The 18,364-nt window shown below is 32.6% G+C and overlaps 1 pseudogene; it reads left to right on the top strand.

Annotated features, from left to right (window-relative positions):
* Positions 1 to 1,763: 1,763 nt before the first annotated feature.
* On the top strand, positions 1,764 to 1,860 carry LOC122104617 (annotated as a pseudogene).
* The last annotated feature ends 16,504 nt before the right edge of the window (positions 1,861 to 18,364 follow it).

Genomic DNA, 18,364 nt, shown 5'->3' with positions numbered 1-18,364 from the left:
AGAATGACAACCTTTTTACACTACAGAACCAAGTTTGTCTGAAGTACTAGTGTTTTGAAGCAATAAGGTTCTTCTCAATCAATGTTTTTTCTGAATTATATTTGAACTGTATGACAAATATTCCTAGCATTGGTAGATCAATTATGGATCTATCTTTCCAGGAACTATTTTTTGGCCTGATGATGCTGGACTGAAATCATTCATTAATCATTAGAAGAGGGGTATTACAAATCATTTTGTGACATTTGTGGTCTTGTTCACTCCTATGGGATGGTCATCTGAAAATAGAAAGTTTGAATTACTGTACTTTCACATTTTGTGATTTCATATGGCATTTTAAGTTGCCTTGCATTTCCCAAGTGCTTACTGCTAATTCCTGCATTTCAAGGAATTGGGCCCCTGAAATATAGGAAATGAGAAATTAAGATGGGTCTTCAATTACTTTCTGTTGGTATGTTGCATGGGCCTCGGTGAGATCTCTTGCCCTAGTTATTTGATGATGCAGGTAACTGGGACCTGGGATCCTAGGACCCGTGGATCCTGTGGAAGAATAATACCTTTTAGACATCATATCAGCAAAATTCGAGTATAATCAGTAGGAATGCTTCAGAAATATGGAGAAAAACAGTTTGGGACCAGCGAGTTAAAACAATAAACAGAGCAGCAGAGTAAAATCCCTTATAGATTAAAGAAAACAACATTGTTTTTTTTTACCATGTGAATTCAGAAACCAAGAACAATTAGAAGGTATCACATGTTTATACTGAAAACGTTGCATTGATACTTTTTATATTCTAATATATATTCTAATCCTGATTATTTATATTCCAATCTATTTATTGTAATAAATATCAATTAATTTGTCAAATTATAAATTAATTCCAGTAAGATTCACTGTGTGAAATATAAAATCAGCACATAAATATAAAATATATAAGTATATATAATATAAGAAAATGCTTTGCATTGTTCTGTTGTGGTTAAGGTAACAAAGGCAACTGTTTTAAAATATTATTCCATTACCTCTACCTCAGTGTTTGGTAGAATTAAACTTAGAGCTTTACCATTCGGAGATGTACATCCTAGAGGCAAGAGGAAACACTGTGATTAAAACATTACCAATTTAAGGCCTAATAACAAGGAGAAACATATGGACTTCTCCTGGAGCCTCCTGAGTAGATAGGATTACAGGCGAGAGCCATCAGCGCCTGGCTTAGTCTGAACAGTTCTGTCTGAACTGTTCATCACTTTATGATCCTTTGTAACTAAGATTAGTTTTGCTCCAATAAGACAATCTATGCTGTCAGGGTAAGATATTCTGGTAGGTCTGTTCTTACATGGAGCAAGGGTAAAGGGTCAGGCAGACATTTGTGCCAGTAAGACCTCATTTGGGAAATTTTAAGCTGCAGAAGTTTAGAAGTAGCTCTTAAGCAAGGCTTACTTTGAATCCATTAGCTCCACAAAGCTAAATCAGTTAAAAAATAAGTACTTGAAAATCCATCACCTTTGGACCTAGCTATGAAGGCTTCAAAGTATGATCAAATTTCAAATGAAAAAGACTTAAAATAGTTATTGACAAAAAATTGCAAATGTGAGCAATTGAACAAACAATATAAGTTTTTTCCACCATACACAGAATTTTGCAGAAATAAGATGAATAGCAAATTTGGGAACAATAGGTTTCCTTGTTGCAAATAGGCAACCAAGGATATATGCCTATCTTAAGTTTGCATCATTAACTACGTAAATTTACAAGATACTACATGCTTCAGCAGCATGTCTACCTGAATTACAATACAGAGATTAACATGGCTTTTGCACAAGGATGATATGAAAATTTGTGAAGTATTCCATATTTTTCATTCTTCAGATGCAAGAAATGAAAAACAGTTATGAAAAAGTTGATTACAAATATACAAGTGTAATAATACATATAATTCATAGAAATAAAAGTTAGTTTGACATGAGTGTATTCAATCTTCACCTTTTTAGAAAGGCCTTTATATAGCATAACCTTTATAAAACTTTTGAAATAAGATAACATTGTCATTTTATCCCAAAGAAATAAAATTCTATAAGGACCTAGGAATTAAAGGAATCTTAAACTGTTCCTATATGGAATGCAATCTGAAAGAACACATTTATTAATGGACCTATATATTATAATATAATGTCAAATTCAAAGTATTATATCTAGGAGAGAAAGAAATAGATTATGGACATTATACAAACAGAATATAAATATTTTAAAATATACTTTTTTCAGACAAGCACCAGAAATATCTTTAGTTTCTCTACTACTCATTTCAACAGATAAGTTAAAATTATTTCTGATTTAAAAAAATCACAAACTCTATAGATATCATTATTGATGTATACAAACAACTCTAATATATTTTGACATCAAAGTCAGGCAATTCACTTGGAAGAATACCATGGAATCCATGAATTTCTAAAGTAAAATATTGCTCTTGCTTGTTATTGTGAAAATATTTTGTATGGACACATGGGATGGACTGGCAATTTTGAAATTTAAGAAACTTAATGGAAACATTAGGACTTAAGAGAACAATTTGTACAGATTTCCACAACTTCAAAGAGGTAGTGATACATACTTATCCTTTTGGTAATATCAAATGCAGTTTCTTCTAAGTTGTGCTTCAGATCTGGTTTGATATAATGGTTCAACAGAAGGAGATCCAGCGATTCTTTGCTATATCTATACCCAGCAGCAAGGGGGTCAAGAGGCCTGTAGTTTGGCCACTGGTGTCTGCATCATGATGAAATAAAGAAGCCACTCTGGTATTATTCCATGTATAAGTACTGTGCAGGGGTATCCACCCTTTCACAGTTATTCCATGAATATCTGCTTTGAGCCACCAACTCATGGACAATGTCTAAGTGTCCACAGTAGGCTTCTAGATGAAGAGGTGAATTTTCCGCATCTGTTTTTTCACTATTATATATTTTCTCTTTTTTCATTTTTACTATTCTAAATTATTCTAACTGGAGAGTAGAGATTTGGTAGAGAGCAGAGGAAAGATTTTCCTCTGTATTCAAAGGGACAAACTGAAAATGAGGAACAGTGGTGTCTTCATGTGCAGCTTATTCTAGGAATGAGAAAATAGGAAATAATGCCTTATATGTAAATGAATTGGGAAATGACAGAGCAGAAAGTGAAATGATGTAAAAAAACTATAAAAGCAAAATAAAGTAGGATAATTATGGAGTAATCATATTACCTATGAGAACCATGAGAAGGAAAGAGGAAGAGAGAGACAGATGTGCAATGATATAGCTAGCAACAAAATCCATCCCTCTGATCAAATTATAGAACAAATAATTTTTATTTTTAAAAGAGATGGAAATAGAATTTATGATCAGATGTCTCCATTGTTTTTGATTATAATTTTCTTATCTTAAATACTTGTACAAGGGAATTTCCATTCATCAAATCAGTTTTTTAATATAATGGATCTTTATATAACTTTTCCACACCCTTCCAAACCTCATCCCACTTTAATTTTTTCTAGTTTTATACAGTTCCATTGAATATTATACCTTCACTCTCTTCTTCCATAACTCTCTTTATTCCTTCCTTTTGACTTCCACTCACATCGTCCAAATGATAGTTTCCTGCTATTAATTTTGTTGGAGTAAAGTTCAATTTTATAAGAAATTACACCTTTGAAATACTCCTCTGCAAATCTCATGCTTTGGTTAATATTTTTGTGTAAACTTGTATAAATTTCTAGCTTCCAAATATGAGACAGAACATGGGTCCTTTGTGTGTCTGGCTCTGACTTTGTTCACTTAATAAATTTTTAGTTCTATCCATTTCTTTGCAAATAATGTAACAGTCTTAAAAATGGATAGGTGCAATCCAATTGTGTATATGTGCCACACATTCTCCAACCAGCACTCCGCCCAAGGGCATCTGGGCTGTTTCCGTAACTTGGCTACGGTGAATTGTGCAGCAGTGAACATGCTTGTGAAGGTGATTTTACTGTAACTTTTTGGAAGAATTCATCACTACCTTTATGGGAGCAATCCTCTAGCCAGTTTTCCAGAATAAGCACATCCCTCCCTTCATCTTCATCACAATGTATTGCAAGTCCTCAAAAACACACTTCCCCCTACAGGTCTCAATAAGCTAAAACCACATTGTGCCCATATTCTTTCAATACATTTTTTTTCATAATTGTACATATAATTCAGTGAGAACCTTCTATATACTTTCCTAATATGGGAATGAGGGACATGACAAAGTAAAAGTAAGAAATATGCAAGTTAATTAGCTATTATCATGTTTAAAATCATTTTCAGCTCTAATTCATAGCCTCACATAACATTATTTTAATCTTTATTTGATTACTTCATCTAACCCGTAAATTATAACAGGTGAGTTAAAAGCAAAGGCAAAAAGTGTTGTTTGATTTTGACACTCATGTGTGAGGTTGCACAATATGGGCAAATAGATGGATTGGAATTAATACCTCTTATCCATTTTGTTAACGTAGAGATGGTTTTCCCAAACTGATTCTCGCAATTCGTATTCCATTCAACATCAAGAAACATGTGATAATTTCCTTTGTTTTGATCCTTATTAACTTTTGTTTCCATTTTATTTTATAATGGATAATTTCATAAATCTACTGTAGATACAAAAATATGTTAAAATATTTCTATCCGTATGCATTGATATATACATACACACATATATTACACAGGTTATAATGATAATGTACAACTTCGGTAACTGTACAATTTACTAAATTATTAAAACTATCGACAGCACATGCCTAGCATCCTGGTTACTCGGGAGGCTGATATCTGACAATCATGGTTTGAAGCCATCCTGGGGAAGAATGTCTAGTACCCTCTTATCACCAAACAACCAACAGAAAATTAGAATTGGAACTGTGGCTCAAAGTAGTAGAGTGGTAGTCTTGAGAGAAAAATCTCAGGGACATCATCCAGGGTCTTAGTTCAAGAAGTACAGTCTACCTAAAAAAAATCTATTTAATTTACACCTGTGTAAGTAAAGTATTTCCATCACCCAAATGTACAACCATGCTCATTTGCAAGGTAACTCTGTTTTGTCTGAAGTACCATAAAACATTTTCACTTAAGTTGAAAGTATTGCACCATGGGTTCATTCTATCTCTCTCATGCATTTTTCCACTCAAATACTCAAATCTTACAATTATTCCAATTATTTAAAATCATGGCTTTTTACATAATACCCAAATATTAGAGTTTGAATTGAGTGTCTTGTGTCCCCTAAATGGGTGTTCTTACCACTTTGTCATGTCCCCAGCCCTAAATCATCCTGATTATTTTTCAGATACTTGTGTATGACCTTGGGCTCAGTCCATGTTATATTATTCTTCCTGGAATTTAGAATAACAGGTACATGGCATTGTGTACAGATATTTCTGTCCAGTCTGGGCTTTAACCTCTATCCTCACAAGAGTAGACTCCCATGTAGTCAGGATTTTCATAAGCTTGTCATAGCTGATGTTTTTTTTTTTTTAAATCTTTGCATTTCCTGCAGGTTCATGAGTACTGAATTAATTCGTTTTCTTGGGTTGTTTTGTTTCATTTGAATATATGTGTTGAGTTGTTCCTACTTTTCCTTTTGTTTCTTTCAAAAAAGTTCTTACCTAAAGTGCTGAGAAACCAATTCTTATTTTTCACGATAGTCAATATGAACATGATTTGTTCCAAAGCAATTTCAGTAATATTTAAACACCTTCATACCTATGGATGGTATAAAAATGATAAGTGCTGTGAAGAGTCTTTTTATTTTTACAGCAGTCTTTGTTATACACAGACAGATCATGAAATATATGAAGATAATAAAACTACAGATACTAGCAAGGAGAAGAAAAACCTATTATTAATTGTTTGACAGAGGCTTCCCTTCTAGTGAAAGAAATATGTTGCTTGATGCAGGATTTCACAAAATTATATTGCTTGGAGGAAGCTAAACAATCATCTAATTCTACAGAATTGAGGGAGAAGAATCAAATTCCTGAATAGTTTACATTTGGGTCAAATAAAAGCATGCTTCCAAAAAGATAGTTGAGTTTAGAGAAACATGATGAGTTGTATATAAATAGGTGCTTAGTTGATTTTGTTAATTTGTAAACTAATACAGGGAAATAGAGTACAGCAAGGTAAAAAAAAGAACTTCGCATTGAAATACTCATGTGTGTGTGTGTGTGTGTATGTGTGTGTACACATGCATGTGTGTACACACATGCCCATGTGCAAGTGCTCATTCATTCATTCATCATGCTTAAGCTTCCGTGACCAAGGATAGAGGTTTACCACTTGAGCCATTGTTCTACTTCTGGTTTTTCAGAGATAATCGCATGTATTTTCATGATTGGACTGGCTTTGAATAGTGGTCTTCATATCTCAGCCTCCAGAGTAGCTAGCTAAGCTTATTCAGCCTCCAAGTAGCTAGTTAAAATTAGGCCTGTCCTCTACGCTTCACTGCTCTTTTATTCTTGTCCTGAGGTGTTCACATGCCTAAGTCATATATATGTCTAGTTGCTTTAAGAAATACTCTTACTGCTTGGCACCAGGGACTCCCATCTGAACTCTTAACTACTGAGGAAGCTTGAGAACAGAACCCAGGCCTAAAGATTAGTAGAAATTTTTCTCAATCTATAGCTGGGTGCATTGGATCATTTCCACCCTCCTGCACTATCTACAGGTTGAAGATGGAAGGACTGCAGAATCCAGGCCAGCCAAGGTAGGAATCTAGGCAAGTTGGTGTGCAACTCTTAAGCCATTGATAATGGGAAGGCTAAAAAGACAGATCAGGTGCATGTTTTTGTGGAAAGGGAACCCCTATCCTAAAATTAATCACTGATATGACACCAGTCTAACAAAAACAATACTCCAAGATGAACACAATTTCCCACAACCAAAATAAGTATATACTTAAACATCCAAAAACTTAGTACAATCTGCTCTTTAATATCAGCTTCATCTAATTATCATATGATGAATAGTTTCTTCATTAAAGTTATTATATATTTAAAAAGACCTTGAAAATTCTTTCTCACTTATTCAGTGCAAACGAATGGCAAATTGCCTCATTTCTTACATATTTGACTACCACTATAAATTCATCTTATGATTATTATTGTAGTAAATATTCTGATTTATTACTTTACTTTGTAACAGTTTTTAAACTTTTGGCTTCTCTGCTGAATTTGAACTATTTAAATAGTGTCATCAAATTATATTACTTGGGTACTTAGGGCAGTTTTTTAAAAGTTTTTAACCAATGGTTTCTAGTAATTCTCTTTTTTTTATTTTTTGGTGGGGGGTCCGGTCGTGGGACCTGAACTCTGGGCCTGGGCGCTGTTCCTCAAGGCTAGTTGAAAGCTAGCACTCCACCACTTGAGCCACAGCGCCATTTCCGGCTTTTTTTTCCTGTTTATGTGATGCTGAGGAAACGAACTCAGGGCCTCAAGCATGCAAGTCAAGAGCCCTACCACTGAGTCACCTTCCTAGCTCTCTATGAATTCTTAATTGGTATATTATTTAGTTTATTTTTAATTTCAATTTAATTTTATTGTAAAGGTAATGTACAGAGGGGATACAGTTACATAAATAAGGTAATGAGTACATTTATTATGGAAAGAACATTGTTATATTTTTCCATTGATTTTTTTGCACACAAAAAAAAACTACTGATACTTTTCCTGTCGCTATTGTCCAATGGGTACTTTTCTTTCTTTGTTAATGCATTTTTTATTATAAAATTGATATACAGAGGGCTTACAGTTACTTAAGTTACTTCATTTAATTTTCTAAATTTCAAATTTTGAACTTAATTATTTTCGTTTCTTTAGACCAATTCTTTTTTCAGAGTTGTAGGATTAGTTAATTTAGTTTTGCATAATTTTAACACATGTAAATTATTCAGGCATATATTTTGCTTTCAAAATAGTTAACATGTGATTATTTAAAAATTATTTTCTTAAATTTTATATGGTTGGTGAATTTAAATATATTTATTTTCTTATAGTTCTAAACATATTTGTCCAGGTAACAAATACTGTATTTTTAAGAATCACATACTTTATTAAAAAGGCTTCATTACATGGTCACTTTTTGGAAATATTTATACTTTAATTAAAAAAAAAACTGTTTGAGCTGGGCATAGTGATTTGTGGTTTCCATTTTTTAACTAAGGTGGGAAGTGTAAATAAGGTTTGTAATTCAGGAGAGACTGGGAAACTATGAGAACTTATCATAAAATTTCCAGAGTGAAATGATTAAAGATATAGCCATCCCTAGCAAGATATAGAGCACCTGGTTATCATATTCTAAATCTTGAGTTAAAACACCAGTAACATCAATCTTTTGTCAAAATAAAAGGATACATGTTTCAAAATGTTTATTATTTAAAACTTGTTTGGAAATTTCACGTCTTTTATATCTTAATTTTCAATTTACTTAATCTATAAGAATCCAATTATCTTATGAGTATTTTATTTCTACTAAACTTTTAAATAGTATGAGCAATATTATGATTTTATATATTAAAGTATTTTTATTGTTTGTGATAATTTCCTGTTTAATATGATAATAACAATATTCCAAATATGTGTATGTGGCGTGTGTGTGTGTGTGTTTATGTGGGTTTTTTCTGTGTGTACTTTGTAATGCTTGGGAGATCACACAATTGCTTCACATATGTTAGGCCAATGTTTTACCACTGAACTATACTGTCTAGTTGTAATACAAATTGTATTTAAGTTATGACTTTTAAATTTTCATTGCTAGTATGCTTTTTCAAAATTATATATGATAAAATGTGATCCATCTTCTATCCACTTTAGCAATTGTTATTGATATTCTTTCTCTTATTTCTTTTAAAATTAATTATATTCCTATTGCAAAATTTTTACATTGTAACAGCTATATACAATGCTTTATTTTCTATTTTATTTTTCCCATGTTATCGGACTTTCAGTCCAAACTATCAGGTGGATTAAAAACAAACTAGATTCAGGACAGTTTATTTTTCTCCTTCTCTTCTCTGAAGTCTTTCTGTTTTTTGAAACAATACCAATGACATACAGCTCCTATGTGGTCCACCATTCTTCCCCCCCCCTCTCTTCTACAGTACAGCTCAAGTAGTTATCATTCAACTTTATTATGCTATAATGTTATCTAAATCTTAACTCATTCCTAAATTAATTTTAGTTGCTTTGAGCAATCTCTAAAGACATTTTTCTATACATAATATCAGGGGTTTGTGTTTTCACAAGTTGGGAAGTATGAGTGACTATCAAACATCTAGATATCTCTGTAGAATATTGGTTCACCAGCTCAATAATCCCGTATGTAAATTCAAGGAATACAAGTCAGTCAGAGAAATCTTGTAAAATGGTGTAGCTTGAGCCTTCATACAAGCTTTGAATCATATTACCATATTTAGTGAAGATAACATAGTTCTACTATAAGAACAGGCACATAGAAGAAGGTAACAGATTTGTCAAAAATAAATTCTTAGTTTTATGGTCCACAGATTTTGAAAAGGATGCTATGACTTTATGAAATAAAAACAGAATCTTAAATGGTTGTATTGGCACTATTGCCTCTCTAGATTTAAAGAATGATCTTAGACTACTACCTCAATCCTTTGTTTGTTTGTTGGTATCCCGGTCATGGGGTTTGAACTCTGGGCATGGGCGCTGTCCGTGTGCTCTTCAGCTCAAGGTGAGCACTCTACCGCTTTGAGCAACAGCAAAACTTCCGGTTTTCTAGTGGTTTATTGGAGATAAGAATCTCACGGACTTTCCTGCCAGGGCTGGCTTTAAACCACGATCCTCAGATCTCAGCCTCCTGAGTAGCTAGGATTACAGGCGTGAGCCACCTGCACTTGGCCTACCTCAATCCTTATAAAGAATGATTATAAAACTAAATGTAAGATGTAAAAACCTATAAAACATAAATGTAAAAATTCATGACATTGGATCAGTAAGGTTTCTAAAAATTTGACATGGAAAACATTAGTTGCTAAAGAAAAGCAAGAACTTGATTATATCAAGTGATAACCTTTCATAATTCAAAGGTCACTAAAACAGAAATGAAACCATATCCAACAGATAGAGGGCACATATTTGTTAATGCTACAATGATTCTGAAACTTAAGTATTTTTATATCTTCTAATTCTATATAAATTTTTTCCTGAATAGGATATTTCTTTAAATAACATATGTAAATTAATAGTCAATAGGAGGAGCATATGAAATAAGCTACTCTTTGGTGTGTAAGAAATAATAAAATGAAAACTCACTAGTATGACCATAATATAAAAAGAGGACGCAAAGTATAGTAATGCATTTGTGAAGAAATTGATATATTTCTCATAGTGATCGATTTGTATAATACTGCAATCATTTTAGCAAACAAGTTTTGAAGTCTTCAAAAGGTGAAAGAGAATTGTATAGGATCCAGGCATTACACTTCTATGAATGTATTAAACAGAAGTAAAAAACTTTTTTGGACAGAGAATGTAGTTTATTGACAGTGAAATTCAATAGTATGCGTGAGACCCTGAAAATAATCCCCAAAAACAAATTTTGAAAAGACACACTATAGAGGATATATGCTGAACAAATTCCTGTAACTGAATTTTACATCTATTTTAATGTCTGTTCTAAAATTTATAGCATTTCTATTTGAAGATGCAACTTTGTGAAAATTAAGCTTTGAAAACCTATGAAGGTACAATTTACTTCCAAAGCACTAAAATGTATATAATAAAAAGAGATAATATATTGTAAGTGAATTGCATGTCAGGAAAAAAAACTATTGTTAATACTTCTTCACACAAAATGCAGAATAGCTAAAAAGATGTTTTTGGTGTTGGCGAAAAACTCTTTGTAAACTACTGCATTTAAAACAAAGATGTGATTTCTGTTTATTTTGAGGGTATTTTGTCCGTTTGAGTTTATACAGAGATAACTCAATTCAAAAGTATATGTGATAACTGGACTACCTAGGAATTATGCATCACTTCTAAGTAATATTTTTATTATTTTTATTTTTTATTGTGAAAATAATGTACAGAGGGGTTACAATTACATGGACAAGATAATGAGTACATTTCTTATCAAGCATTGTAGCCTCCTCCTTTGTTTCCCCTTCCCATCCCTTCCCTCCCTCCCCTCCTCCCCACACAATCCTCCCCGCTACCCCCCCACCAAAGTTGTAAATTCCTTTTTGACATAATGACTTGTACATCTCATTGTTGCAATGGGTCCACCTGTAGCCCTATTTTTTCCCCGATGCTTTCCCTTATTTGCAATATCTAGTATATGTCTGAGTCAAGCAGAAAAGGTCAGATAAGGTGATGTTAGGGAAATGAACCCTAAAATATGTATTCAAATGTTATTTTTTCTCTCATGCGATTGTTTCTAACACATTTATAAGATTATTTCTTTGTTGCTCCCTCCTCCACAGTATAACCCCTGCTTTCACTGTATTTGATGTCAGTATAATTTGTGGAGGGGAAGGGGAAAAACTTCTAAGTAATTGAGAAACGTTTCTGGAAGGAAGTTTTAGCAAATGACAGAAGACCCAAATCTATGCATCTGCATTTTATGAAAGTCATATGTTACTTACTTAATCCAATTGCTTATCTCTACTTTGCTAGGAAAAACATATTCTCAAGATAAGAGCCAAAAGCAGTGAAAAGAACAAAATACAAAATAATCTTGATTTATTTGTGAGCAACAAATGAAATAAAACAATTCCACTTAAGGGACTCCAATATTAGTGTATGTGAAGATGTTCCTGAATGCCAATATCCATTAAATTTTTGGAATTTTAATTTCTACTAACATATGAAAACTAGAACAAGAAAACAAATATAGACTTAGAGTGAACCAGCCTTGAAATCATTTTCTTAATCTTTTTGAAATTACAAAAGAATTGATATTCCTTTGCTTTGGAAATCATTTAAAAATATTTATCACTTATGATAATTCAAATACCAAGCAAGAGTAATTTTATATAATGATTATAAATATCATTTTATTGCTATTGTAAAATAGAATGAAAAAAACAGTCCCAATATATTACCTATCTATCATTATTCTTAACTTCTAATCATTACCTAAATATCTTAAACAATCTAAATAGTCATGTCTTTAACATAGACGTAATTATTCTGGACTTTTTACTTAACATTTTCCAGGGCTATGTATTCATGTTTCTAAGAAATGTTCACAGCAGTTAAAAGAGGCCTTTGTGAAATTAATGTGATAAATTTTGTTGTTGTGGGTGTTGTTTTTAATGGTTAATTGGAGATAAGAATCTAACAAGTACTTTTCTGTCTGGGCTAGTTTAGAAAACAATTCTAAGATCTCAGCACCCTGAATAGCTCCTATTATAAGGGTCAGTTACAGGCACTTGGTTTCATGAAGTTTTTTTTTTTTTTTAATTTTAATTATATTTTAAGATGCTTGTTTCACTATAATGTATATCATTCTACACATAAATTTTTATATATGTATATATTTCTGAGGAAAAATAATCTCTAAAAATGTACTATTGTATACATAACACATATATATACAAGACAGATATATATATATACAGAGAGAGAGGGAGAGAGAGAGAAGACAGACTCATTCTAAAATATTTATGCTACTATTTTTGACCTTTTTCATTTGAAAGATATACAGTCTCTTTTTCTAAAAGTTTCCTACAATAAAAAAGCTAATATTTTAATAGAAAGTAGAGTTTATTACTTTCAAGAGAATTTTTGATATACACATGATATTGTAGTAACATTTACAGTATATTACTTGAAAAGGTTCTGCCCAAATTCTTAAATATTTGATTGTAGTTAGGGGATGAGGAAGTTAATTCATACTGATTAGAAATTTGCAATGCTTCAAAAAAATCTATTCCATAATTTGTTATAAGCACGTAGTCAAGCTATCTGATATGGTTTAGTTTTTTGTTTATTTGTTCAAAATTTCAATATGGACGCATGCACAGTGGTAACATTAAAATTATTAATCAAAAGACAAATAATAATAAAATAATACACACATATCTGACGTTCAATAATTAGCACTTATAATGCTATTAATAATTTTGATGGAGAGGATGATGACCAGAGTGTAGCCTGATAATGACGATGTTGTGATTGAAAAGGAAAAAAAAACTTAGACATCTTTGAAGTTGGATTTCCCACATTGAATGCATAGTTATAAACAGCGTTGGACTACATACAATAAGAATAAAAGGAGGAGGGCTGGGAATTTGGCTCAGTGGCAGAGTGCTGGCCTTGCCTACATGAGGCTCTGGGTTTGATTCCTCACCACCACATAAGCAGAAAAAGAAAGAAGTGGCACTGTGGCTCAAGGGGTAGAGTGCATTGAGCTGAAGAGCTGAGGAACAGTGCCAGGCCCAGAGTCCAAAATAAAAATGACGAACCAAAATAAAAAACAAAAACAGAATAACAAGAGGAGAGTTTGAATATCAGGAAATACAATCAAATAAGCAGGTAGAGTCAGTAAAAACTCTAATGTTTTTCCAGCAGTCTTTCTAATGTATACTCACCTTTCTTGGTGGTATTATTTTCTTATAAATAAAATCGTTTATTTCCATATTTTGATGGACTAAGATGTAGGTTCCAACTTTGTGTGATTAGTTCAAATAACATTCTCATATGGATACCATTCAATAACCAATGTTTTACAATGACATATTAAGAGTATGTTCTTCAGTACAGCTGTAAACACATAACACAATTTACATAATACTACTTACATATCTGCAGTTACCATAAAAGGACACAGGCTATAGAGCCAGGAGTTAAAATTTATTTTTATTTCTGCATGAAAGTATTTCTGACTATATGCCAACGAACTGAATCTGACTCTTTCCTTATTTGAAAGCTAAGTTAGAAAATATAAGGACTCTTCACTTTTCTTTTTCCTTGCTCTAGAATTCAACAAATATATTCTTCAATATTTCTGGTAGATTACATCCATTTCCAGATGAGAAATGTAAGATCACCAGTCAATGTTGTGAGTAAATAATGATACTAGAATTTTTGTCTGAGTTCTTCACTCTGTGTGTTTACAAGGAGAGTCATTGGGTGATGGAGAGGACCAATATGAAAAGACTATGGGGAGAAATGCATACTTTGTAAACAGTTGTTTTAGGACTGAGTGACTGGTGATGAGTATTTGCAATAGGCTTGTGTCAGGGGCATAAAAAGGAGTACATAGAAATTACATTAGTGACAGAAACTGAGAAAATCTTGATCATTCATCTTATCTAATGGATGGAGGTAGGGTAAGAGGAAATCTACAGTGTTTCCACATCTCTGTCTCCTAACTGTGTTAGTTACATTCTTGGTGATAAGGACAACAGGTGGAAAACATGGATTTAGAGGATAAAACTCTCTGCTAGTTCTAAGGTTTATGTTAAACAGATGCAAGTCTGTTTGAACATCATCAAAATATCCATGAACATAAATAGGAAAAATAATAATGAAATCAGGGACATTATTAAAGGGAAGAGTAAAAGGAAAGTTCTGACTAAAGTGTGAACAATGTGAGTACCAGTGTGGAGAAGATGGAGGCAATAGATAAATAAGGAAACAAAAAAGTAATAAACACAGATTTACAGAAGAAAAGGAAGGAAAGAATTTTCAGAAAGATATTGAAGGAAATCTACTGTTTGGATTTGGAAAGTAAAAGGACATAGACAAGTTCAATAAGAATAGTGTTTTGGTGAAAGTCATATTGGTAAAATGTTGAGATATGAATGTGAAGACATAAATTCTGGATCCATTAATTCAACAGATCATGTTGATTCTAAATGTTGGGTATAAATGCTTTAATCCTGACCTTAGAAATATTATACAGATATAACTGTCATGAACTTTACTCATTGGTATTGTGTGAATATTTTTGAAAACTTTATTTAGCCAGGAGATTTTAGCTTGACCAGACAGGCCTAATTTGTCCTACAGTACCAATTAGTGACCCATCTACGCATATCTGTGGGATTTTATTGAAATATATTTAGATATATTTGAATATCTTATCAGCCTACTCATTATAAATGTAGGACAAGTAACACCAATTATTAGGTTGAATATACAGCTTTACTGATGTGACGGAAGACTCCAGGAATTTATTCCTCTTTAGAATAGAAAATGCCTCAATAGCCATTGACACATCATAAATGCCATATACACTATTGAAATCTAATTCTTGTTAGGTAAATCTCCATGCTGAAATAACCCTGTCAACCAACCTGACAATAATTCTTATATGTAGGAAAATGTTCTTATAAACTTCAAGCTTTTATTGAATGGAAAAGTTCAGACATTATTCTCACCCCTAGGATTAAATTCCTAAAAAGATATTTTATTTTAATGCCTTTCTTTCATTTTCTCATACACATTGTCAAGTAGTGAAGGATTCTGATTTAACAATAATACAATCGTGACTTGTATTAACACAACATCTAGGATCTAATGTTAATTCGGATACTTACTAAATAGCTCCAAATTTTGTGGATATATATATTTCTCCTGGGTAAACTAATGAACTCCAGGAAAATGTCCCTAAGAAGCCTTTCAATTCTAATATCACTGTTTGTCTCAAAATGCTTTAAATTCTATATCCTTTAATGTGGGCATAGGGTTATATTGTGGAACTTTTCTCCTCAGAGAGTGAGTATTACCCTATTGCTTAACATGGACAAAGTACCTTCATTCATAGACTGGGCGTGTACAAACAAGAAGTGGTAGTTGAACAATGTTCTTAGAAATTTGTACAGATGAAATGGAAATAGAGCAACTATGAACTGAAAAGGAATGTGCAAAGAAGACAAAGGCACAAAGTAGAATGTGCCAAGAAAAGCTGAAGTATAATTTCAAATAATGTGCTCAGGTGTGAGGGTGTGTTCAAAGTACAGATTCAGACAATGTAGTTGGATATCTTGGGGGAAAACTGCTTTAACCTATTATGGGATAATTGTACAAGTAGAAGCCCCTAACTCTGACTCTAATCAGCCACAACATCATCAACTTAGGGACTGGTTTCCAAGTGCAAAGTGAGAAAATAGGGCTGAGCACAGTTAGTGTTCAAGTTGAAGCAATGGCAATCACATAACTTTTCTTATAACTGTTCATTTATTTTGGAGCATATAAGTAGGGAAAAGCCAAGTAAATATTTTGCATGTACCTAAATTAAGTGGGACGTATTATATTGGTCTCACTTTAACTTAGAAGTTATAGATTATGTCTTTTTATACTTTAACTTGGGACAATGATCTACTGTCAGTTATTTTCTTCTCTTACCCTTCTTTTGCCCTTCCACTTACATAACTATTATTTAAAGAGACATAATTGAGCTTGAATTTCTAAGTTCTTCAAAATTATCTGAACTACTTCATACTTCTGGCAGCCTCCTATATCTTTCTCAAGGGAAATATTTTGTCACTACCATTTTTATCCTACATGATATTGGATATCTTCCTGTCTAATTCAGTGCAATATATACCTTAGACTCATCCTATATCTCAACACTTCTACCACCATAAAATACTATCTTACTTAGAAATCATTATATTAGTATATCTAGTGAGGTGGCATCTGTCATTTTTTTAATTTTATTTGTGAACATAATGTACAGAGGGGCTACAATTACATGGGCAGGATAATGCGTACATTTCTTACCCAGCATTGCAGCCTCCTCCTTTGTTTACCCTTCACCTCCCTTCCCAGCCTCCCCTCTCTCCCCCACCCAATCCTTCCCCCTGCTCCCCTCCACCGACATTGTAAAGCTCGTTTTTGACATGACAATTTGCATCTGTCATTTTTGAATGGTCTTAAGTGATACTTACATGCAATCATGTTTTAAAGCAATATGCCACTCAGTAAATGAACGAATTGACAAAATGTGGTTTATATATGTACAGAGTAAGTCTATGCTTCCAATTCATAAGGAAATGGAAAGACTTGGAAAAATCCTACTAAGAAAAATAAGCAAGACACAAAGAAACAGATTCCATGGTTTCCTTCATTTGTAATAACTAGGAAATATCTAAGATAGTCCTAGCAGAAGAGCAGAATGGCTCCATAGCTATGTATAAATGACCATATAAAATGATGCTGAGCAAAATAAACTGCTAGATATGGAAAGAGCGGTTTTTCTTTGTGGTTGTTGTTTTTAAGGTACGATGTGATTTCTTTTTTTCTTTTGTGTTTTCCCCTTTGGTATGTCCAGTATTGTATTTTATTTCAGTATCCTGTATATTGTATATATATTTATCTTCATTTGGCAAGGGAAGAATAACAATAAAATGTCGAAACAAAGGACAAAAGCAAACCAATGCAATAGCAATACTCACAGGACAACATGTTGAAAATTTACATTACAACTTGTGAGGGGTATTGGGGTGAAGAAAAGTGTGAGAAAAATGAGGGAGGGGGTAAAAATTTTGACATGTCATGTATTCAATATCTTACAGTTACTGTAATCCCTTCTATATATCACCTTGACATTAAAATTAAGTTAAAAAATAGCTACATAAAATATAATTTCACTGTATTTGTATAGTAAATATTATTCTATGTATATTACCTTTTAAAAAAATGAACATTTTGGCTGCTAATTTGAATTAGCTCTTTCTTTATCAGAGGGACATCAACTGTTATCAAACTATACAATATTTTCAGAATATACTTGCCATTCTTTGGAAAAAACATTATTTTAGTATTGTCTCATACTAAAACAGAAAACAGTTCACATCTATGGAAACTCCTAACTTTGAAAACTGACTAATTGTTAAGAGGACAGAATATATCTGTTCCTCAACATTCCTATGACTACTAACTACTCATTTTCAAATTCTGAAAATGCCATACCAGAGACATTCAAAATAGTACCTCTTTGCATTTTATTTAATTCTGCAATAGATGCATTTTTCAATGAGGCATTACATACTTAAAAGTCAACAGAAAAAATAGACACGTTCTTGTAGATGATAAAACTGTGAAGTATCTATAATAATTCCTTTTTTTTTTTTTTTTTTGGTCAGTCGTGGGGCTTGAACTCTTGGCTTGGGCGCTGTCCCTGCGCTCTGCAGCTCAAGGTGAGTGCTCTACCGCTTGAGCTACAGCGCCACTTCCAATAAATAATTCCGTAAGAGTAAACGTTTGTTCATCAGATTAAGCTATTATTTCTATGACAATCAATCCCAAGTTTTTATGCCGTAAAATCATCCTAGCCCAACAGTTTCCAACTTGTAAGGTGCAACTTAAAATTCCCTAAATTCATGACTAGT

The sequence above is a fragment of the Dipodomys spectabilis genome, unplaced genomic scaffold (genome assembly GCF_019054845.1).
Source record: "Dipodomys spectabilis isolate Male_0828 unplaced genomic scaffold, ASM1905484v1 ptg000027l, whole genome shotgun sequence".
In the NCBI taxonomy this organism is placed as follows: domain Eukaryota; kingdom Metazoa; phylum Chordata; class Mammalia; order Rodentia; family Heteromyidae; genus Dipodomys; species Dipodomys spectabilis.
This window is presented reverse-complemented; position numbering and strand designations above follow the sequence as displayed.